The sequence below is a fragment of the Coturnix japonica genome, chromosome 4, assembly GCF_054131305.1.
Source record: "Coturnix japonica strain WE chromosome 4, WE-NBRP24, whole genome shotgun sequence".
In the NCBI taxonomy this organism is placed as follows: Eukaryota; Metazoa; Chordata; class Aves; order Galliformes; family Phasianidae; genus Coturnix; species Coturnix japonica.
The window spans coordinates 31,727,535-31,736,523 of NC_140666.1; positions in this window are offsets into that span (position 1 = coordinate 31,727,535).

The window sequence follows — 8,989 nt, forward strand, 5'->3', positions numbered from 1 at the left end:
TTTGAATAATAATTTCTCTGTAATAATGTGTATGTGTCCCTCTGTTTCAGTTGTCATGTCCTTTTTCTACAGTTACAAAGAAGTGTCTCTTAGCTATAATGGAACAGCTGACATTTGCTTCAAAAATAACTTGCATTATGGACCAGTGTAGATTTTAATTTGATGCATCCTAGGTATTATTATGGTAATTTACAGTGACTAAGTTACTTATGGTAATCTTAGATGCATTCCAAATCATAGCCTATTAAGTTTAAATATAAATATGTATGTGTTATGTCTAGAAATACTGAATGTGGTGAAAACTGGATGTTGCAATTACTGAGAGAACTACATAAGCATATACAAAGAAAGATCAATGCAGTTCAACTGGCAATCCATAGAAAATATAACTTCATATCCTTTCATAAGGCTGTGTTGAAGGTAAAATCTAGATGGGAGCCATTAGCTTTTAAAGATTTACAATGGACTTTAAAGGCTCTGTACAACAAGCAAAGAAAAGAGGAAAGTCTGTAATTCAGAGAAGGTTGTTCCCTTTTGGGCATAGGAAGCTTTCCTCTATGGTGTTTACCTATCAACTATTTACAAAACACATAGAGATTTAATCAAAGAGCTAGAAGCATACAGAAGTTATGGAAGGTACACAGTTAAATTCTGTGATTTTCTTCTAGAAAAAATATCAGTATGCGGTATGCAGAAACATATTTAGAAAGACTTATGGGTTTCTTTTTATAATTTTTCATTAGCACCTACTGCTGTCAAATTAAACTCAGCGTAAAATAAATTAGCACAGTATATACGTTGTTAAATTTGAAAAGAACAACAGTGTGTGTGAATATACAAAGAGAACTCCAAACCTGAAATCAATATATCTCAAATCAATCTATCATATGTTATCTGTACATAACATGTAATATTATTTGACAAAGGGAATATGGACAATAGGGACTGATACTGTACTTTTTTGAAGATTTTTATTGTAATTGAACAGTTCCCATGCACCTAAATAATGTTATTATCTGAGATAATTAGACATAAGAATATTTGGTGCACTTGTAGTGGTCATGCATCTATACTCTCAAGACAGACCCCTAAAGATCTACAGAAACATGGCCAACTCTGGTGAGGTTGTCTTTTTCATAATTAAAAAGAAAGCTAGAATTATCTGCAAAAGTGGTCGACAGACTTCTGCTACCCCATATTTGTTCCTAATTGAGCATAGCTATAGATGTTGGGGAAATCCTGCCTCTTTCTACCATGATTCCTGCACTAGCAGGAGCTTTACTCCTGGTAGAAATTCTAAATTATGACTAGAATTTCTAGCTCATGTGGCTGGAAAAAGAAGTTGCACTCTGATATAAAGCTTTGTGAGTTCCTTTTTATTCCTCAGTTAGTATTCAGACAAATAAACTATAGTATTAATTTTGTCTAGTAAAACTTATTTGTAATAGACTAACCTGGAACAAAAATGGCATATAGTTAATCCTTCACATAATTAAAAAAGACACTTCACCAAATGCTAGCATAAATCAATGCAGTACTTAGGAAAGCAACTTTATAAAAGGGAAACCTCTCACAGGTTTGTAAATGTCTGCTCCTAGTGCCAAATAAACATGATTTTTTATTTATTTATTTATTTTATTTTTTGTAGGAAATACAACTGTGTTGTTAAAGCATTATTAAAAAATTAGTTAGGCTGCTTAAAAGTTGCTAGAGAAAATAAATAAATAAATAAATAAAAATTAGCTCCTTTCATAAGGGAAATCTCGCTTTTTGTCCAGGACAGAATTAAGCATAAACATCCTGGGTGATAAGGTGATCACTTGCCAGTCATGGACCAGGGAGGACTGGAAAGTATAGCATTGATATTGTATAAAGGAAGAAGCTGGAGGTATCTTCACTGTGAAATTTCCAGGATGTTATATGCTCAGCAGAGACAGAAAGATCCAAACCTCCTCGAGTGGAATGAATGTCTGTGGACCAGGGCCTGGAAAGCAAGGTCAGTATTGCAGTCAGCACTGTGTAGTGACTCTTCATTCCTGTCTACACTCAGGCTGATTGGTCTACCTAGATTTCAGCAAAGCTTTTGACACTCTCTCTCACAGTATTCTGCAGAAGCTGGCAGCCTGTGGCTTGAACAGGTACACTCTTGGCTGGGTAAGGAACTGGCTGGAGAACCAGGCTCAGAGAATGGTAGTGAATGGAATTAAATCCAGCTGGCGACTGGACATGAGTGGTGTTCCCCAGGGGTCGGTGCTGGGGCCTGTCCTCTTCAATATCTTTATTGATGACCTGGATGAGGGCATCGAGTGCACCCTCAGTTAGTTTGCAGATGACACGAAACTGGATGGAAGTGTGGATCTGCCTGGGGGTAGTGAGGCCCTACAAGAGGGATCTGGACAGGCTGGAGAGCTGGGCTGAAGCCAATGGGATGACGTTCAACAAGACCAAATGCCATGTCCTGCACTTTGGCTACAACAACCTCAGGTGATGCTACAGGCTTGGGGCGGATTGCCTGGAAGACTGCATAGAGGAAATGGACCTGGGGGTGTTGATTGATGCTCAGCTGAACAGGAGCTGAAGAAGGCCAAGGGCATCCTGGCTTGCATCAGAAAGTGTTGCCAGCAGGAGCAGAGAGGTGATTGTTCCCCTGTACTCAGCACTGGTGAGGCCGCACCTCGAGTACTGTGCCCAGTTTTGGGCCCCTCACTGCAAGAAAGACATTGTGGCCCTGGAACTTGTTCAAAGGAGGGCAACAAAGCTGGTGAGGGGCCTGGAGCACAGGCCATATGAAGAGAGGCTGAAGGAGCTGGGAATGTTAAGCCTGGAGAAGAGGAGGCTCAGGGGAGACATTATTGCTCTCTATAACTTCCTGAAGGGAGGCTGTAGTGAGCTGGGGGTCAGCCTCTTCTCTCATGTCATTAGTGACAGGACTAGAGGGAATGGTTTCAAGCTTCAGCAAGGGAGATTCAAGCTGGACATTAGGAAATATTACTTCTCAGAAAGGGTTGTCAGGCACTGGAATGGGCTACCCAGGGAGATGGTGGAGTCACCAACCCTAGGGGTGTTCAAGGAACGATTTAGTGGTTTAGTGGGAGCTATTGGTAACAGGTGAAAGGTTGGACTGGATGATCCTTTAGGTCTTTTCCAAAGATCCTTGGTGATTCTGTGATTCTATGATTCTCTCAAATGTAGACACTTCTCCCGGGCTTTGATTTTTCAGCTAAGTCTGAAAGGGCACAAAGTCTCCTAAAACATGATTCATGTAGAATTTAATGTTCTGCAGAGCAGTACAAAGGAACAAAGAAAACAAAACATTCACAGAGAAAATGTGTATACCTGAAGCCGTGCTGCTTGCACTGCTTCCTTGTAGAATTAAGAGTGTTTCCAAGTATGGTAATTTTCAAGTTGAAGTGGGAGCTATCATGTGATCACACTGACGCCAACCGTTGATGAAGAGTGTGATTTACACCTGGCACTACAGGGTGCTTTCTAAGGACTCAGCTGCAGCCAGGAATGACTCTCAGTATTGTACAGACGACTGCAGTGGGATCATAGGGTGGCTGGGTATGAAATGTTGAGGAAGGGTCAGGTTGCAGGGCTTGGGAACTGGAACACTCAAACTGCCTTCTCACTCTAAGAGATGAGCAGGCTAGGAGAGGGTTTCAAATCCATTTAGAGAAAAGAGACTTTGAATCCATTTCTTTCCACTTTAAGAACATTCGCTATTTGAGAAAGAACAGTTTTTATTTGTTTTGTATTTTATTATTGTTTCTATTACATTTTTGAAAGAGAGAGAGGAAAAAAAAAGATAGTAAGCCTTTTCCAGAGAATGGGAAAGTTCCTGTTTCAGCCAGATGCTGTTTGTTATTCAGTGAGCGGTCTTGTTACAATACACAAAGGTCCTTTTCCATCCCTTACAACTATTTTCTGCTAACATTATATGAAAGACTTTATTTTGATAAGCGTTACTCTTCTGCTAGGTCTGATGGGTGGCAAGAATAATGTTTTCAAATTTAAAAGGAATGGTAGTAAAATTCTGGTGAGATCTCCTCACCTAGAAACACTGAAAAGAATAACATTAAACTTTGTAGTGCTCAAGATGAGTCTGCATTAGCATTTTACCTCAAAACAGACATGAAGTTTCAAAACAAGTTTCTCTTCTGCTTACTGCATTGTGGTTTGCTTTGAAGAATGAGCTTGGAGTGCTTGGTTCATTTTCTTTCTGAACGAAAGTGATCTCAAAGCTGTGCTCACCTCATGTACGTGCCTCCCTGAAAATTTTATGAATGACAAGCCCGTGGAACTAAAGTTCAGCTTGTCCACAGCAAAATCCCTGGAGCATAAGAGTAGCGCATAAGCATAAATTACTTCACTCTCCAGTTCTGCCATGCAGCTTTTTAAAGTAAAAGCAGTCCCACGAGCATGAATTTGGCTAAAACATTTTGTTATAATTGAAAAGAAAACCACAGAAAACTACATGCAAAAAGATGACATAAATACTTAATTCCTGAAATAAATCTAATAAACGGGATTTTTATTTTTTGAGGCAAATACTGGAACAGCTGATCTTTCTCTTCTTGTTTAGTAAGATTCGGTCATGGCAAAACATGAGTTTTTTGCAGCCTATAATGCAGAGTACCAAAGTCCAATTTAAGGTGCCTGATTTTGTGACACAGGTTGCCTCTACTCCTGTTCTGCCTATACAACCAGACACTCTGTTCCACAGTCTGCTGGAATCTCTAGTTAAATACTTTGTTGAAGCAGTTCCAGCTCTTCCACATGCAGTGATGTTTAACTGTTCTTATATAAAATGGCTTTTAAAGTTCTCATTCTTCGTTGGTGATTCTTGAAGCAGTTATACAGCATACTGTAGATAGAGCAAAGAACTTTATTGCTATAAATAATTTTTGCACCACAGTACTAGAAGCAGACTAAAAAGTTTGACTGATTGGCCCAGAAAATGATACAAGAACATAATCCATACTGCCCTTCTCTTCCTCTCTTTTTAAGTAGAAATGGCTTTTAAGTGGAAGGTATAATGAAAAAAATATATGCAAGTGAATATTCCTCTCCCCCCCTTCTCAAGAACTATTTTATCTCTGCAAGTTCTTTCCTTATCTTGTGGCTTCTTTTCCCTCCAAAAAGGGGGCTGAACAAGGGCATTTTGGTTCTCCTCTGAGATCAACTATATTCTTGCTTTACATTCAGCTCAAAAGTTCTCATTAAGAGCCACCTGTGAACATAGTAATAAGCAATTGATTATTATGTGAAATGTGAGTGTCATTTCCACAGATTCTACCGCCTTATAATTTGTCCTGTTAACAAGTTAAGTTTGGTATAAATAAATAAATAAATAAATAAATAAATAAATAAAAGCTTGAGACTTGGCAGGACCTTTGGTGCATGCTTGTCACATAAATGATTTTGGGAGCAAGGCTAAGATCCTTCAAAGAGGGCAAGGGAATCTTTGCTGTATTTTGTTGGTGATTCCATCAACCTTTGGTAGGACAGCTTTGGATACTGGGCAACCTGCCTGGATGTGGATAAATGCCTTGAAGAGACGATCTGAGTTCTGCAACAGACAGTTCAGTTATTGCCTTTTAAATGACAATTTCCCCTAGTTTGCCTAGGTTTTGGTGTCCCAGCAGACTGTCTGTTGTAAACATCCCTCTAATTTCTAATTCTCTACATTTAATGTAGATGACTTCAAGGACCTGCAGTGTCATTTTTAGCACTGAAGCACTGATCTGGCTCTCAGTGCCTTTTGAGTTTAGCTATTTATTATCAGACTGAGAGGCTGTCAGTGTCTTTTATGTTGAGCAATATAATTCAAATCTGGAAAACAGCAGAATGTGATATAAAGCACCTTGAAGAAACCTATTACATGACTTTAGGTGGAGTTTTGGAATTTGACAACTATATGGATTTGTTCCAAACAATTAAATGAATCTCTCTTCAGAGCATATGGTGCGGAGAACATGCCATGTTTGAGAAATATGGTTGGCTTCTAATCTTGATTTTTAATTTTGCAACAGAACAATAATTTGGCACAGCCTTTTTTTTCTCTTTCTCTCTCTCTCTCTCTCTCTCTCTCTTTTTTTTTTTTCTCCTGTTAAGTACAAATATGTTTTCTTCTTACAAAAAATCTTCCTAGTAAAATCCAGTCCTCCTTTATACATCTCATAGATACCACTTTTTCCTCAATTAGTCTGAACTACAACTTGAAATAAAAGTTGTTGGTTTTTTTTTTTTTCCTAATGGCAGTAAAAAGTGGTGGAAATTAAGAACCCAAAGACTCACATACTCAAGATTTATCAATTAGTTTGTATAAACGGTCTGTGGAGAGAAAGGATTCATTGTTTACCTTATCGGTAATTTAGCTATGCATCCTGTTTTCCTGCCTGAGTTTCATACTGCGTTTTAAAATCATACCAACCCACAAGCTTGGTTGTAGAGAGGTAGGACACTTTCTGAACTGGACAGAAAGCAGTAGTCTAACTCTGTTCAGGATTCTGAAACATCTCAGGCAAAATTCTGTGTCGAGTCATTATTAGGGGAGACCTGCCATCAATTTCAATGGAGCAATCCTCTGTGTGCTGAACAGAAAGCAGCGGCATTATGTTTGATAACTAATCAATCAGAGAAGATGCTTTATATATGACTTAATGGATCCCCTCTACTCTGCCCTGGTGGGGCCTCATCTGGAATATTGTGTCCAGTTCTGGGCTCCCCAGTACAAAAAAGACAGGGATCTCTTGGAAAGAGTCCAGCAGAGGGCCACTAAGATGGTGAAGGGCCTGGAGCATCTCCCCTATGAGGAGAGACTTAGGGAACTGGGTCTGTTTAGCCTTGAAAAAAGAAGGCTGAGAGGGGGCCTCACCATACTGGTGAGGCTGGTCTCTTTTCAGCAGTGCGTGGGGATAGGACTAAGGGTAATGGGATGAAACTACAGCATAGGAAGTTCCACACGAATGTGCGGAAGAACTTCATTACAGTGAGGGTGACGGAGCACTGGAACAGGCTGTCCAGGGAGGTGGTGGAGTCTCCTTCTCTGGAGATATTCAAGATTCACCTGGACGCCTACCTGTGCGACGTGGTGTAGGGAGACTGCTTTGGCAGGGGAGTTGGACTTGATGATCTCTGGAGGTCCCTTCCAACCCCTACAATTCTGTGATTCTGTGTGATTCTGTAATGCTGTTCCTGTCTTACTGCCCCATTTGGGGAGCCAGCTGTGATTAGGTGAGAAGCAAAATGCTCCAGCCTACCCAGTGCAAAGTCCTCATGCAGATTCTGGCCAGACTGCTTAGCTCTGCTGGGCACTGCGCCACAGCATCATTGAGCCAGGGCTTTTCTCTGAGGAACTAAGGAGATTACACTTTTAAGGGGAAATTTAAGAGGATTGCAGATTTAAGAGATGGCCAAAGGGGCACATTTATAGCTTTTTAATTAAAAGATATTTTGGCTTGAAGGCCAGGAGGATTAAGGAATTGGTAAAGCCAAGTTAAATGTCAAATGTGGGGTTAAACCACAAATTAGGCATATTTCTAATGGGTCTTTAGCTTCTAACTTTTTTTTTTTCTTTTTTCTTTTTTCTTTTTTTTTTTTTTTCCCAGCTTAAACAATCTGTAAAGCAAATTAAGGTCATTTCCTATCAATCTTCTTCTTTTACCCTTCCTCTTCTACTTCTCGTATTTATGGCATTACAAATACTTTTAAATCCAATACAAGAATTTGAATGGCTGGTAGAATACAAAGTAAGACTGGCAGACTATGTCATGCTCACATTTTTGAAGAAAAAGATCATTTTTTATTAGACTGATAACTGACTTGATGTTTTCTAAGCACTGTTACATTTGAATATTTAAAAGGCCCATTTTTTCTTTATTCCATTCTTGTCTACTGACTTATTTTAAATGTTCTGCAGTATATAAAAGTCAAAGTGAGAAGCAAAGTATCGATCAGATTATAAAAGAGAAATTCTCACAGGCCTAATGCAGAAAAAGTTGTTCCTAATTTTCTCCATAAACTTCTTGTCATTATACTATTGAGTCATGTAATGTTGTTTTGTTGAAGCAAAAGTGAAGGCGTTAAGTCAAAAGAAGTAATTTTAAGTTTTTAATTATTCTACAAGTTATGCCCTACAGCACATTTTCTAAAAATTGTACCTTTTGTTCAGCGCTAAACTGCATGAATTACTTATAAGTCTAGCAGATCAATATCTCAGAATGTCCTACAAATAATAATTTAATTCAGCTGGGATTTCTTTTTCGTTGTTGCATTTCGTTCACCAACCTTTTATTCTTGCAGTGTTAATAGCTAAAATCTGCCTGTAAAAAGAAAGGTCTCTTACCAAATGAATCTGTGAGTTCAAGGGCAAAGCTAATAGTGTTCTGCTGTTATTACCACAGTTTCTTCCTAACATATCAGCCTGAACTGTCTTGAGTTGTATCACGGTGTGTGATGAGTCATGGGAGATGTCACCTAACTTCTTATCACTTGCACTGGTCATTTCTTGCATGACTACCAAATCTGTAGTGTATTAACAGTTTCCACACAGGAGCCATGCACAGTAGAGCTTCCCCAGAAACTTCTAGAATATGTAATGCATACTTATGTTAATGTTATTTGTAGAATGTGTAGTTAGCATTTAACATAAATTGCCCATCGAGGTTGTGAAAGCCCCCTCAATGGAAGCATTCAAGACCAGGCTGAATAGGTCTTTGAGCAGCCTGGTCTAATGGGAGGTGTCTCTGCCTATAGCAGGAGGGTTGGAACTAGGTGATCTTAAAAATCCCTTCCAGCCCAAACCATTCTATGATTCTGTGAATGTCTAATACCACTTCATTTGCTATTTTATTTATTATAACCTAGTTTTGTCCTTGGTATGAACACCACTGAAAAGCTAATGAAAAATCATTTTAAATAATACTTAACAGCTGAAGCTTCTTGACACTTTCAAAATGTGGATTATCTGAGTTTTACTGAAAAC